Source organism: Mixophyes fleayi, chromosome 9 (genome assembly GCF_038048845.1).
Source record: "Mixophyes fleayi isolate aMixFle1 chromosome 9, aMixFle1.hap1, whole genome shotgun sequence".
Taxonomy (NCBI): domain Eukaryota; kingdom Metazoa; phylum Chordata; class Amphibia; order Anura; family Limnodynastidae; genus Mixophyes; species Mixophyes fleayi.
In genome coordinates, this window is record NC_134410.1 from 85,220,451 (window position 1) to 85,236,588 (window position 16,138).

General features: G+C 41.9%; 1 protein-coding gene across 1 annotated transcript in view; it reads right to left on the bottom strand.

The window, feature by feature from the left end:
• Positions 1 to 12,157, bottom strand: part of FRMPD3 (FERM and PDZ domain containing 3) — a 735,664-nt gene extending 723,507 nt beyond the window's left edge. Inside the window, exon 1 of the mRNA XM_075184613.1 lies at positions 12,005 to 12,157. The gene's annotated coding sequence lies outside the window, so the exon portion shown is untranslated. The remainder of the gene's footprint in view (positions 1 to 12,004) is intronic.
• Between the last annotated feature and the right edge of the window lie 3,981 nt (positions 12,158 to 16,138).

The window sequence follows — 16,138 nt, forward strand, 5'->3', positions numbered from 1 at the left end:
TTGACTCGTAGTTTACAGCTCATGATGTCAAGGAAAGATGCAACAGTGTGGTGAGGGGTTCATATGCTGCTCTGGCAGACTAATCAGATTCTGCCAACATGTTTTGTAATAGTTAAACTTATTAAACAAACTCAGATATATTTCTATGAAGGGAATTTTGGAAGGATGTGTTGGTAGGCAACTAAACAAGTTTGAGCACATAAATCAGTATATTTATAACACAGGACTAGCAGCCTTTTCCCTGCATTGCTTCAGAAATGATCATCTGTGTATTAAATCATCAGATCTAGGTTTTCTTAAATGTTACTATTGCTGAATTGCAGTAGTGCTAAATCCCGCCTACCTTTGTGTTGGCCCCAGCCACAGTTGATTTGGACCCGCCCACGTGAGGCCACTTCAATAGTTTTTTCAGGGCCACTTTAAGTTCCCAATCCGCATGCATATGTATGTGTATATATAATATATATATATACACACACATACACACACACAAATATTTTTAATTTTTAGAAGAAAATGTTTTAATAAGAGGTGCATACATTACTAAATAAACATAACCAAATTAGATATTTTTTATATTTAAATTAGTTATGAGGAAATCTGTGGGCTTACACTGGATTTCTTTTCATAGAGTTATAAAACATGTTATACTTCCTGTGCCCAGAGCTGGATTAAGGCTTTGGGGGTCCGGGGCACTTAAGACAAGGGGGCCCCCTAAGATCTAAATTTAAGAGCAAAGTGTCTTCATTGGGTATAAGGCTGTAAGCATTGACACATCCTGCATTACAACACCTATAGCCAGCAGTACGACACTTACAGCTCTCCAAGAGGGCTCGCCTAGGTTGTCTGCATAAGAAAAGTCATTACTTCCACAAACTAAAATACTTTACATTAAAACAATCATCAAAACCCCACATTAAAACTAGCAATGATACCGCAAACTAAAACTAGCAATGATACTGCACATTAAAACTAACATAAAAAAATAAACATTGATAACATAACACCAATTTTGACTATATATGTCTGCATGCAGGGGCGGATTGTGAACATAAAGTCGCCCTGGAAAAAAGTCTGAAAGTGGCCTCATGTGGGTGGGGCCAAATAAATGGTAGGCGGGGCACAGTATGTGTGTGTACCCACTGTGTCTGTCCCTGTATGTGTGTGCACCCACTGTATGTGCCCAAGTATGTGTGTCCTGTTCTTGTCGCTTTCCCTACCCATGGCTGCTGGTGTCTTTAGCTCAGTTGCTGCTTGTCTGGATCCTGGAATGTTGAGAGTCCTATCTGGAAAAAAAATGGGTACTTTAAATTAAGAAAACTCCGAGCCCCGGCGGTAAATCAATAGCACACACGTTTAATAATTAGGCCTCCCTCCAGCCACATTAAAATAATAGCATTCACATTTGATAGAGATATTTTCCTCCAACCAACCCAAACATTTAAATTAATAGTATTCCCATTTAATAAATAAACCTTTTTCCCTACCTCCAAACAGGCCCAGAAATAAATAGCATTTATGTTTAATAAATGTAACCATTTCCCAAAACCATCCCCGACATTAAATTATTCGTATTCACATTTAAGAAATAGCCCTCCTCCCCAAACTCAACCCCACACTTAATAGTCCCAAATTAGCAATGAATTAAAACTCCTTCCTCATCTTAAAATAATAGGCCCCCCACTATTAAATTAAATTGCCCCACCATCACCCATTAGTCCCCACCTATCTCACACCGCAATTTCATTGCCATAAACCCCCTGCCCTCAACCCCATTACAGTGACATAAGCCCCACTGCCCACACACACACTATACTGACATAGGCCCCCCTGCCCACACACAGATCTTGGTGGTAGTAGAAAATTTTCAAACGAGAATTAACACACACTATTTTGACATAAAACACCCTCATACTTACCTTATGCTAGCCGCGCTTCCTGCACTGTACACATGGGAGTGCACCTGTCACATGGTGCGCGTCTAATGTGACCTTTGTTTTGACTGGATAGAACAAGGACGAGGCCACGTATATGAGGGCGGGGTTTAACATAAGTTCTGCGGCCACAACAATTCTCCCCCGCTGGCACCCGTGATCCAGGAGAGGTCCATGTTAGGCTGGTGACGCTGGTCCAGATTGTCGGTCGATACCCAAATGTCAAATGTAGCCACCTATAGCAGCTAGAATAATATATATATATATTATTCTATCTGCTATAGATGGCTACATTTGACATTTAATCAAGTAATAATCATGCAATGAGGGTCTTCTTGAATAAGTATATACATATGATTGTTTTATTTTTTAATTTGTATAAATATGTACATGAGCAGTAAAAGTGTGACGACTTACCCAGACACTTGTTCTAACTCCTTGGAGGAGCTGCGCAAGCTCAGCAACTCCATTTCCTCCATCTTAAAATGTACAGCAGCAGCGGTGCTGCTGTACATACATCTATTAGACATTTAGTCTGTCAGGTGGAGGAGTGTGCGCATGCGTCAGTCCCACGCCCCTCCTCCACCGCTCACACAAGCAAGGAAGTAATCAGATCACCAAATGACAGGTGAGGTGATCCAATCAGCGGGGAGCTCTTGGAGAGAGGGTGGCCCGGCGCACGTGCCCCCTGTGCCTCCCCCCTTAATTCGGCCATGCCTGTGCCCCATTATTTTAGTGTAAAATATGCCTTTTCATAGTGTGCCTATTTTTTTTTTTTTCAAAACTAAATTTTTTTCATTTTTGTTTTTTTTTTCAGTGGGGGGGCTCGGTCGTTGGTGGGGGAGCAGGGTAGTTAAAAAAAACAAAACATATTCACGTGATTGCGGCGCCGGCGTCCCTCCTTTCTGCTGCCCTGTGCTCCATTCAGACTGTCTGAATGCCGGGTGTGACATCATCATGTCACGCCCGGCATTCAGTCAGTCTGGAGCAATGGAGCACAGAGGAGCAGAGAAGACCAAGAAAGAAGACAGAAAAGGTAAGTGGAGGGGGGAGGAAAGGGCACAGAGGGGTTAAAAAATGAGGGGGGTCACAGAAGGGTTAAAAAACAGAGGGGGCAAAGAGGGGTTAAAAACTGAGAAGGGGCACAGAGGGGTTAAAAAATGGGGGGTGGGCACAGAGAGGTTAAAAAATGGGGGGCACAGAGGGGTTAAAAAACGAGGGGGGCACTAAGGGGTTAAAAAATGGGGGGGCAGCATGACACAGAGGGGTTAAAAAGAGGGGGCATGGCACAGAGGGTTTAAAAAACGAGGGGGGGGCATAGCACAGAGGGGTTAAAAAATGAGGGGGGACATGGCACAGAGGGGTTAAAAAATGAGGGGGGGCATGGCACAGAGGGGTTAAAAAATTGGCGACAGCATGGCACAGTGGGGATAAAAAGGGGGGAGGCATGGCACAGTGGGGTTAAAAAACGGGGCAGCATGGCACAGTGGGGTTAAAAATGGGGGGCGGCATGACACAGTGGTGTTAAAAAATGGGGGGCATGGCACAGTGGGGTTAGAAAACGGGGCAGCATGGCACAGTGGGGTTAAAAAACAGGGAGGTGCGTGTCACAGTGGGGTTAAAAAACAGGTGGGCAACAAGGCACAGTGGGGTTAAAAATTGGGGGGCAGCATGGCACAGTGGGGTTAAAAAGGGGGGGCATGGCACAGTGGGATTGAAAAAGGAAGGTGCAGCATAGTATAGTGTGATGAAGGGGAGCCAGGTGTAGGGGGCAAAAGCAGCATGGAGGGCACAGTGTGATCATAAGGCATGGCGGTGATGAAGGGGCACATTATTGTAATATTGGAGCTGGAGGAAGGCCTAATTATTAATCGTGGGTGGTATTGATTTAACACCAGGGTTGTTTGGAATAATCTAAATGTAGCCATTTTTTTTCCAAATAGGGCCCCCAGCATTCCAGGATCCAGACAAGCCGCAACTAAAGAAACATGCAGCCACAGCTGGTGAAAGTGAGAAGAACAGGTAGGAGAGAGCAGGACAGTATGTGAAATGTTCTGATTCTAGTAGGGACAATGTCAATTTTTGGTGAGTGTTGTGTCCAATGTAAGGTGCAGGCCAAGACTGAACTCTTTGTGTACACACTGCATTCTTTCTATACTACACTGTGGTGCTAGATGTCCTGAAAGTAAGGAGTGCTTGGACATATGTGACGCTCCGGCAAATTGAGAGTCTAGTGATTTTGATGTGTTATCCATGCCCCAATGGTGCATTTGCCACGCCCCCAAATGCATGACCACACCTCCATATTATTGTTTAGCATACTCGACTATAAGGGGGGCCCCATGAATTTGTTGTACCGGGGCCCTGAATTTCTCTTGGCAGCCCTGGGTAGTAGTGGGCCAAGTGCAATAAATGTGTGTTCACACAATTGCTCTACAGTCATGGCCAAAAGTGTTGAGAATATTATTTTTCACAAAGTCTGCTGGCTCAGTTTTTATGATGGCAATTTGCATATACTCCAGAATGTCACGAATAGTGATCATATTATTATTATTATTATTATTATTATTATCATCATTTATTTGTTGGGCGCCACAAGGTTTCCGCAGCGCCTTACATAGTACAAACAGTAGACCATACAGGGTGAAACATTACAGAACAATAAACACAGAGTACCAATGCTTCAGAAACTCCGGGCAAACATTTGGAGTAAATATGGAGCAGAAGATTCGGTATGGAGACAGATGGGGAGAGGGGCCCTGCTCATGGGAGCTTACATCCTAAGGGAAGGTGGACAAAAAGGCACAAAAGGGAGGCAGTGATATGAGGGACAAAAAGAGGCAGGGGAGAGGGGGGAGAACTGCAGAGTAGATGAGGGGATAAGTGGATGGTTGGAAGGCTTTCAGGAACAGGTGAGTTTTGAGTGCCCGTTTGAAGGAGCATAGATTGGGTGCGAGACGGATGGAGCGAGGGTGGTCATTCCAGTGCAGGCAGCAGCTCGGGAGAAGTCTTGGATTCTGGAGTCGGAAGAGGTAATTAGAGTGGAGGAGAGGCGACGGTCATTTGCTGAGCACAGGGAGCGGGCAGGAGTGTGGATGGTGAGGAGGTTAGAGATGTAGGGGGCAGTAGACTGGGAGAGAGCTTTGTAAGTGGTAGTAAGGAGTTTAAAGAGGATTCTGTAGGGGAAAGGGAGCCAGTGTAAGGCATGGTAGAGAGGGGAGGCAGAGGAGGAGCGGCGTGAGACAAAGATGAGTCTAGTAGCCGCATTGAGTACAGATCGGAGGGGGGCAAGATGGGAGAGCGGGAGGCCATTGAGCAGAAGGTTGCTGTAGTCAAGGCGGGAGATGATGAGTGCGTGGATGATAGTTTTGGTGGCGTCTTGTGAGAGGAAGGGTCGGATGCGGGCAATGTTGCGCAGTTGGAAGCGACAGGTTTGAGCAAGGGATTGGATGTGGGGGGTAAAAGAGAGAGAGGAGTCAAGGGTGACACCTAGGCAACGGAGTTGGGTGACAGAAGAGATGGTAGTGTTATTAACAACGATAGAGAGGTTGTGGTGGGAGGGGAGTCTGGAGGGAGGAAAGACAATGAGTTCAGTCTTAGAGATGTTAATTTTGAGAAAGCGTGAGGACATCCAGGAGGAGATGGCAGAGAGGCAGTCAGATACGCGAGAGAGGAGGGTGGGAGAGAGGTCAGGAGAAGAGATGTAGAGTTGAATGTCGTCAGCATAAAGGTGATACTGAAGACCAAAGGAGGAGATGAGCACACCAAGGGAGGAAGTGTAGAGCGAGAAGAGAAGGGGGCCGAGAACAGAGCCGTGGGGGACTCCTACTTGGAGGGGGGATGGGGCAGAGGAAGAGCCAGAAGTGGAGACAGAGAAGGTGCGGTTGGCGAGGTAAGAGCAGAACCAGGCGTGGATGGAACCAGAGAGGCCGAGAGAGAGAAGAGTTTGCAGAAGGAGGGGGTGGTCCACGGTGTCAAAGGCCACAGAGAGGTCAAGGAGGATAAGTAATGAATTGCAATTAATTTCAATGTCCCTCTTTGCCATGACAATGAACTTTATACCATAGAAAACAATTACACTACACTTCAGCCCTGCCACAAAAGGACCAGCTGACATCAGGTCAGCGATTCTCTCGTTAACACAGGGGAGAGTATTGACGAGGACAAGGCTGGAGATCACTCTGTCATGCTAATTGAGTTAGAATAACAGACTGAAAGCTTTAAAAGGAGGGTGGTGCTTGAAATCATTATTCTTCCTCTGTTAGCCATGGTTACCTGCAAGGAAACATGTGCAGTCATTATTACTTTGCAAAAACAGGGATTCACAGGCAAGGATATTGCTGCTAGTAAGATTGCACCTAAATCAACCATTTATCGTATCATCAAGAACTTCAAGGAGTAAGGTTCAATAGTTGTGAACAAGGCTTCAGGGCACCCAAGAATGTCCAGCAAGCTGATTCAGCTGCGGGATTGGGGCACCACCAGTGCACAGCTTGCTCAAGAATGGCAGCAGGTAGGTGTAAGGGCATCTGCACGCACAGTGAGGTGAAGACTTTTGGAGGATGACCTGGTGTCAAGAAGGCCTGCAAAGAAACCGCTTCTCTCCAGGAAAAAAATCAGGGACAGACTGATATTCTGCAAAGGTACAGAGATTTGACTGTTGTGGACTGGGGTAAAGTAATTTTTCTCTGATGAATCCTTTTTCAGATTGTTTGGGGTATCTGGAAAAATGCTTGCCCGGAGAAAGAAAGGTGACCGCTATCATCAGTCCTGTGTCATGCCATCAGTAAAGGATCCTGAGACCATTCATGTGTGGGGCTACTTCTCAGCCAAGGGAGTGGACTCACTCACAATTTTGCCTAAGAACACAGCCACGAATAAAGAATGACATCAAAACATCCTCCAACAGCAACTTCTCCCAACCATCCAGTAACAGTTTCGTGACAAACAATGCCTTTTCCAACTTGATGGAGCACCTTGACATAAGGCAAAAGTTATAACTAAGTGGCTTGGGAATCAAAACATCAAAGTTTTGGTTCCATGGCCAGGAAACTCCCCAGACCTTAATCCCATTGAGAACTTGTGGTCAATCCTCAAGAGGCGGGTGAACAATTAAAAACCCACAAAATCTGACAAACTCCAAGCATTGATTAGACAAGAATGGATGGCCATCAGTCAGTATATGGCCTAGAAGTTGATTGACAGCATGCCAGGGCGAATTGCAGGTCAAAAAGAAGGGTCAACACTGCAAATATTGACTCTCTGCATAAACTTAATGTAATTGTCAATAAAAACCTTTGATAATTATGAAATGCTTGTAATTTTACTTCAGTATACCATAGCAATATCTGACAAAAAGGTCTAAAAACACTGAAGCAGCAAACATTGTGAAAACCTATACTTGGGTCATTTTCAAAACTTTTGGCCATGACTGTACAGTTAAAGTTGGGCACAATCACAAATACACTTGTCAGAGGATGATAATGCAGTGTGAAGAAAAAAAAACAAAGAAAAAAATATTTATTTTTTAAAGTCAACTGGCTCTCCCTCTCCCCCCAAAATGATAGACAAACCAGCACTAACAGGATCCCATGTGAACGAATTCCATATGGTAATCAGGCCCACAAAAAATTGCAATACCCCCCCATCACCACCACCCTAGAAAAAAAAACAGCCCTGAGCTGGAAAGTACTAGGGCTCTTTCCAACACCCATGTCTTCTAGGTTTTGGGGTCAAAAAATGTAAGAAATCAGCACTTTGTATATGCATCTTTTATCTTTTATTGCTCACTTAATTCCATTGGAGCGTTCTCTTCTGTCTTTCAGCTTCAACTATATTGTTGTAGTGTGTGTTTTTTTCTGTGTATTTCTTTTTTATTTTGTTTTTTACAGTTTCATTACATATACTATGCACAGTACTCCTTCCTTTTTTTTCTTTTGAGAATATTATTTACATTGCTAGACTACATGTTGCACAGCTGTTTTCTTCATTTTGTGATAGATATTTAAAAATGTGCAGGCAGATATAGGGGCTGATTTATTAGTACCGCTGCGATAAAAATCCCTTATCACTGCAATTTATCTTAAGTTTTAACATACCTCACCAGGCCAGTCTGGTCAGTTCAGTTCAGCTTGCCTGCTTGTGCATGCCCAGTGGAACTGAAAGCCCAAATTTGAACATCAGTTCCACTAATGTAGGAAAAAAATAGTAATAATAATAGATTTTCCTAGTTTTAAAAATGAAGTAAACATGTTTAAGAATAAAGCATTGCTTATAAATGTTTTTGTTATATTTTCACCATTCTAAATTAAATATACCAAGAGAGTAACATACTGAAAATAGTCTGTACTCAATTGAGCTTGGTGCCTTACTGGTCATATAATTATTCAGTAAGTTAGTGAATAATATATGAACAACTTAATATTTTGTGAATCTTTTATATAATAATCGTGATATTGGCAATCGCGTCAATTCTCTGTAACAACCCATATGCAAACCAAGGTGGGGTTTTCTAGTGCTTGGAAACCCCACCTTCAGCCTGAGGCGCTGTATGCTTGAGGTGACTGGACCCTGCCCCCGGGATCAGCCACTTTGCAACTTGTATGCAGATCCTTTCTGTCTGCATTGTTCACAGCCCTCTCTCCCCTGCAGTCTCTCCCCGCCCATATCTCTCCCACTGCTTGCGTGTCTCATGTGTGCAGCAGAAGGACACAAGACACAGCACTAGATAAGGGGGGTAAGTCATACATGCCCACTTTTAAGAGAAGTCATGTGACATGGGGTAGAAGGAAGGCGTGGTGACATTTCGCGTCACCATAGCCCCGCTCCCACTATAAAAAAGCCAAAATTCACGGCATTGAATTGAGTGGCGGAGCTTAATGATGTGACTAAGGCCCGCCCCCTCCATTCACTGCCGTGAATTTCGCCAAATTTCGGGAGTTTTGCCTACTCTTCGGGAGCCTCCCGGGAGAGTAGGCAGGTATGGGGTAAGTGTGTGATTGTGTGTGGGAGGGGGCGGACCCCATGTGCTTTTAATGTAAGTGGGGGATTTAATGTATAAGTCCAATAGTTCCTTTGTAAATATAGGCTTGGAGGGACTTTTAAGATACATGTGGGGGAGGGGGAGAAAGGGATTTTAATGTAAGTGTAGGGGGGATATTTTATGTAATGTGGATGGTGTGTGAAATATTAATTTTATAGTAGGTTGAGAGTGGGAGCTTTTAATTTATTGGTGGGGTTATTTGGTTGGGGATATTTAGTTTAATAGTGGACCTATTAAGGGTGTGCTGATGAGACTATTACTTTAATGCTGGGGTGGTTTGGGTGCTATTAAATGAATGTGTGGCTGAGTTTGGGGAGAAGGAGAGCTATTTCTTAAAAGTGAATGCTAATTATTAATTAATGTTTGGGAGGAAAGGTTTACTTATTAAATGTAAATACTATTAACTTAATGTTAGGGTTGTTCAGGGGGATATGGATCTTTATTAATGGTGAATGATATTAATTTACTGTCCGGGTTGGTTGCTGGGAGGTCTAAATATTAAACGTGGTTGCTTTTGATTTAATATCGGGCTGCTTTACGGGAGAGAGGGCTACTGTGTTCATACTGGGCAGCACGGTGGCATAGTGGTTAGCACTTTTGACTTGCAGCACTGGGGTCATGAGTTCAATTCCCAACCATGGCCTTATCTGTGAGGAGTTTGTATGTTCTCCCCGTGTTTGCGTGGGTTTCCTCCGGGTGCTCCGGTTTCCTCCCACACTCCAAAAACATACTAGTAGGTTAATTGACTGCCAACAAATTGTGTCTGTGTGTGTCTCTCTGTCTGTGTGTGTCTCTCTCTCTGTCTGTGTGTGTGTGTTAGGGATTTTAGACTGTACACCCCAATGGGGCAGGGACTGATGTGAATGAGTTCTCTGTACAGCGCTGCGGAATTAGTGGCGCTATATAAATAAATGGTGATGATGATGATGATGATTCATTGCTGGGATTTCTATATTATGTCATTTTTCCAAACAGGGACCCAACATTCCAGGATCCAGCCAAGCAGCAACTGAGCTTAGGACACGAGCAGCAGCAGCAGCAAGTAGTGAAAGCAGCAAGAACAGTTAGTAGAGAGCATGACAGTCTGCCAACTGTTCTGACACACATACCTCCCAACTGTCCCTACAGTCAGGACTTTGCCCTGACTGTAGGGACCGTATGTCCCACTTCATACAGTTCTGCTCAAAAGGGAGAGCTGTGTGCACCTAGCAGTAGTGCACACAGCATTACCCGTGTATATGATGGGGATAGGAAGAGTTGGAGAGCAGCCAATCACTGTCTAAAATTATAGTCACGCCCACATGCATGCTGGTCCCGCCCACTGGCAGCATGGCGTGAAAACCCCACTCTACAAATCCTGCATTTGCCCCTGCAACTCATACATTCAGCACTCACAATTATCTCCCTGAACCCTACTAATAAAGACCATTTATTTAAATGTGTGTTATTATTGAGTCTTGTTCTTGTTCTGGTTCGGGGATTTCAGCAATCTCTGGGTCAGTGAGCATATCAAAAGATTGTCAAAGAACAGTCTCCACAGAACTTAATCGGAACAAAGTACCTTTGAGGCATCACAAAGATACATTTTGATGGTTGTTAACAGATTTAAGACAGAAAAACCTGATGTTACCCACACAACTGCTGATCCAGTCACTCAGTTAGGCCCCACAAATGGCTGGTCAAAGTAGAACAGTTCCAGCTGCTTACGTTGAGTGGCTAAATCACTTCTTGAACACAATGATGGTAGTGTGGTTTTGACTGCCACACGTGTGGTGTAAGTATACATAGATTTTAAATAATATTGTGAAAAGACCAAACAGCTTTTTCTTACAAATACAATATGTGCTTATGCACACTGTACTAGTAGTAGGACTAAGATAGAAAAAATAAACCTGCCAAAAAAAACAACTTCATTTTGAGTGGAGAGGTAAAAGTCCCCATACTCTGACAAACTTGAGATATTTAACATTGTATTTATATTTGCCATTTGTAAGCTATTCTTCTGTGTATCAGAGAGGTCAGAGGAGTCCATCAATCACTGTCAAGAACTCTGCTGTGTGTAGGAAAACAACTCCCCCATTAGATTCCATAGAACTTAACTTTCGCTCAGATATATTCAATTTTGGTAAGCATGTGATACATTTAAATATTCCAAATATTATAAGTAGCACTTTTATATATGCCAAATTGTATTTCAGGCTATGTGTTCCTTTATCTAAGTGAACTCCACTCAAAACAAAATTCAGAAAACAGTTCTGTGTAGAGTTATCCTTAATGTCTACTATGAGTTTATTGTTAATGCATATTGCATGTGAAGTAATAAATAATAATAATAATAATAGTAATAAACATGTTACTTGAATACCTATGTAATAATTCACAACACAGATTCAACATACGGTATCCCCCCTTCAAACTTTCAGCATTTGTGCTTACTTGTAAATACCTTATTGCCCCTGCAGCATTTCCTTGCTGTATCTAGCTCCTCACTAGCCCTGGTCATATCCATTGCAGCAACCAAGTTCCTAAGTGCCTTTTTGTCTGTCACATCTCCATGCAGTAATTCAGCTGAATGCTTTATTGCTCATATAACATCTGCATTCTGGAGACCAGGTTCTCAGAACCTTATTGCTGCTTTAGCATCCAGTTGCAGTAATCCAGCTGCTGAATTTCTGATGTTTCCTGTCACAACCTTTTCCAAAATGAATTTGCCTAAATTGTACTGTATTTTATGTGGACATATAGAGGTTAAATAATAGCTCACGCCTCAAATATGCAACTAGCATACAAAATAGTCTGCAAAGACAGAATGCAGACACTCAAATATGCAGTAAACATAATTTATATGTGAACAGAACCACATTTTCCTTACTGCAACATTCATTTGTATAATAAACATTAAGATATATAATATATATATATATATATATATATATATATATATATATATATATATATATATATATATATATATATATATAATAGAAACCAGCCTAATGTGTATTTTATACACAAATCTTGTTATTACCTGTTTGATGTCTGGTACAGGGTAGGGGGTCCACTCAGTACTCGGTCTTATGGATAGAATAGGAGTCAGTGCAGATGAGAGGGAGGTGAGAGAGATTAATACAGAGAAAAAGGGGAGGAGAGCATTGAATAGAGATGGAGGAAAGATTCATTCATTCAGGGCATAGAGGGAAAGAGTCAGACAGAGGGAGGGGGAATTAATTTTTTCTGGTGTGAGAGGAGAAGGAAAGACAGGGAGGTGGAAAAAAGCTTGAGGAAAAACGAGAAAAGCAAAAGGAAGGAAAACAGAAAGAAGCACACTAGAAATATGAGATCGGGCTGAAAGAACAGTCAGTGGGAGGCGGGATTGGTGCATTTGTTATAGGTGTGATCTCTACAATGTTCTGTTTATAGAAATACTTGTTTGCCTCTTGTATATAAAGTAACTGTGTCACAGCTAGTGTTCAAAATATCATGTGTTTTTAAATTTAGCTTCCAGTACACATATAGCTGTTCTATTACTATTTTTCTCTCTTACCTCTTATTTTATGAATATTTTTGCTAATGATATTCTATGACAAAAAAGCAGTAAACCCTCTAATTTTATAATAGAATCAGTGGTGGAGGTAGGGTGTATACGGTGCAATGCCTTACTGCCACTTCTACAGACTTCATTTTAAAACTATCAAATTCCATTCATTTACATTCCCATTATATTTTTCATACTGCCACTTCTACATTTCCACTTCGCCTACTGAATAGAATCACAGGTGTGATGTTTTCATCTTGATAATGAATTGTTATACTGATTACCCACAGGTTTTAGGAAAATTCCAGTGGCAAGGCATGTGAAATGCGATGGCGTTTGCCATGTGATGGTTACCAACACTTGTACTTGTGGTCAGGGGTGTAAGGGGTCTATGAAGGTAACGTCATTGACTCCTATAATGTCACTTGCAATGAACACAAGTCAACAGAGCAGGAAGCATACAAATGCTGCTATACAACAATCGCTCAAAATCACAGGTGCAGGTGAAAGTGGATATGAGGTAATTGGATTCCTTTCACATATATGTTTACCTTTAGTAGAAGCATGAAGTTTGATTCCAGTTAGTAAATGGCCTTATGAAGATTGTCAGGATGAATAGATAAGAAGGTGTAAAGCAGCTGAAAGTAAGGAGTCAAAATAAGAGACTTGTAGTAGACATAATCAAGAGGTGCACCAAGTAATGGTATTGGCCCAATGAAATTGCTGAAGTCACAAGTACATGTTATTCATTCCCATTCCACATACTTTGTACATATGAAAACTAGATCAAAACAAATTTAAAATAAACCACATTATTTGCAATTGTGCCTTACGTATTTATTCATTAACAAGCGCTGTTACATTGTTCTTTTTCAAAAAATAACATTCCATTTATTATCTGTTCTATCTATTGAAAAAAAGTCCAAGTTTGGTAACTTTTTTTAATTTTAGGGGGGTATTCAATTGACGGCGGGATCGCCGCAAAGCCCGCGCTCGAAAAATATTACCGTTAATAAGGTACTATCTCGCTGGATTTCAGCTCGCAGCTCAGGGAGTAAATCACCGTATTAACGGTATTTACGCGCAATATTACCGTATTAACGGTAATATTTTTCGAGCGCGGGCTTTGCAGCGATCCCGCCGTCAATTAAATACCCCCCACAGAGTTTAAATGTGCATAATAGATCCACTTTGAAATTCCAATACTTATCCTATAACTAACTTTGGTTTTATACACTCACTGGTACTGTGTATGTAATATCTAATGAATACTTTATTGATTGGATTATTGATCTTTGTGTGGCCAATTCTATGCAGTCCTCCACACAGACTAGCGCAAATAGATTTTCATTCTGGTCAGTTTATACCTCTGATGTCTGCTATATGACATGGTATGGGGGCCATGTAAATTAAAGAGTATATATACCAAATGGAAAGAGTAGGGGTTAAATTCACAATATGTAGACTTATCCTTTCATGTATCTTTTTCTCTTTAGTCAGTTGGATGGTGTCCAGGTGGTGTTCCAAGGATGAAAAGTAGATGACAACACAATTCACCAGTGTGAAATTTGAAAACTTATGAAAATTTCTATTTACTCACCATATTGTTTATGTCATGATCATCAGAAGACTCCTTAGAGATAAATTTATCACGCGGCAAATTTCCGGCAGGTTTGAAAAGTGGAGATGTTGCCTAAAGCAACTGATAAGATTCTAGCTATCATTTTGTAGAATGTACTAAATAAATCATAACTAGAATCTAATTGGTTGCTACAGTGTCGGACTGGGGCATGAAGGGCCCACCGGGGGAATTCAGTGATAGGGGCCCACTATATTGGGGTGTGGCCAACTTTAGGAGTGGGTGTGGCCAGTAAAGGGGGTGTGGTCAGGCCATGGAGGACAACTTATAGCACTATTTTAAATGTGCACCTTTTGCATTAGACCCTGCCCATTCTACTGGTAGGGAACTACATGGGACCCATTAATAAAACACTTGTGGTTTGGTAGAAACTCCAGTACCAGCTCCTGTCGTCTCCTAATGCACCAAGACAGTTACTTATGATAAGTGCATCATTTGGTTACCTCCAACCCTCGCCTCATATGTTGTTATTGCCCATCATGTATTGAGCTTATTAAAAGCCATTACAAGGGCTACACAAACCAAATAATAACATCATCAATTAGAAGACATAAACTGCACAATTAATTTTTTAGTACAATGGTTACCAACCTGTTGTTGCTGTGACATGTCCTGGAATAAAAGTCAATTCATAAAAAACAAGTGATTGTAATTCTCAACAAATCTCAGTGAAATCCATCTAATTTCATTTTAAATACGGTTGATATATGCCTATAATACTTTCACTATATCACCCCTAAATTCTAAACAGGACAACCATCAAAAAGAATGCACAATAGGCAAAAGGAAAAATATATAAATATAATTATGTTCTCCTATGTATGTGCCTTTCTACACTAACATACAATATAGACCAACATATTATACAACCCTGAATGATTATATTTTCAACTGGATGCAATTGGAATACTAGACTACATGAAAAGCTCCCTTCATTTGCCAGATCTTGTATACACAGTCTGATTATTAAAATGACTCTTTGTTATAATTATTTTTTAAGGACTCTTACAGAATATGCCACTCGTCAAAGACCATACACACAGCATCAGTGCTACTACGGTTGCGTACTTCACCAATGAATGCTTGTTGAGAAGGGAAATTTTAAAAAACAAAAAAATGAACAGAATACAGCCCATCCAAAGCCTGTCACATTTATTCCATATATGCTGGTATGCTGCCAGTGTTGTATGAAAGAGAATATAAATATCAAAGGATGGGCGCAAATGGGGGAAGGGTAAAGAAACACAAGGATTGGGTCAATGAATAAGTCAAGGGGAAAAAGGTCCCAAAGTCATTAAAGGATGTTGGTCTTCTAGTTCCACCTATACCGATGTCCCAGATGGTAAACTTACATCAATGTGACCTTTTCTATTCCATACAGTATTTGAATAATGTGTCCTCTTGCTTCAAAAAAGCACCACCACGATGTACTTTTACTCCCCTCTAAACCTGTTTCTTCTCCTCACCAGAGTGCACATATTGGAGACCAGGGAGAGAACAGAGAAAGATCTCATGGTGTTTTACGTTCTCTATTTATTAAGTTAAAACATGGGGTTAAAAACACTCACATTTTGTATGTTAAAAAGGTATCTTTCAGTCCATATGTTTCCTCGATCAAACGGCAGTATCCAGCTTCTGTATCCCAGCCACGATCAAACTGGCTGGGCTTCAGATAACCCGGGGAAACTCTGCAGCGTCAGAGGGGGCGTGGTCTATTGCGTCCAGTGTTGTATGAACCTATGATGACCAAACTGACCTTGGATCAGTATGTTGATATCAGGACGTCCTCCTCCCCTGCTCAAACTGCTGAAAAACACACTACCGCGCCTGGGCTCTCTGCATCTGCGCGGTAGTGTGGTTACAGGAGATGTGACCGCCGCCGCCATATAAACAAAGTTCAACATCAAGCTCCGCCCTAACAACAGAGGGGGCGGAGCTTCAACCCCGCTGGGCCTACCGGTGGATTGACCGGCTGTCCGGCGGGCCAG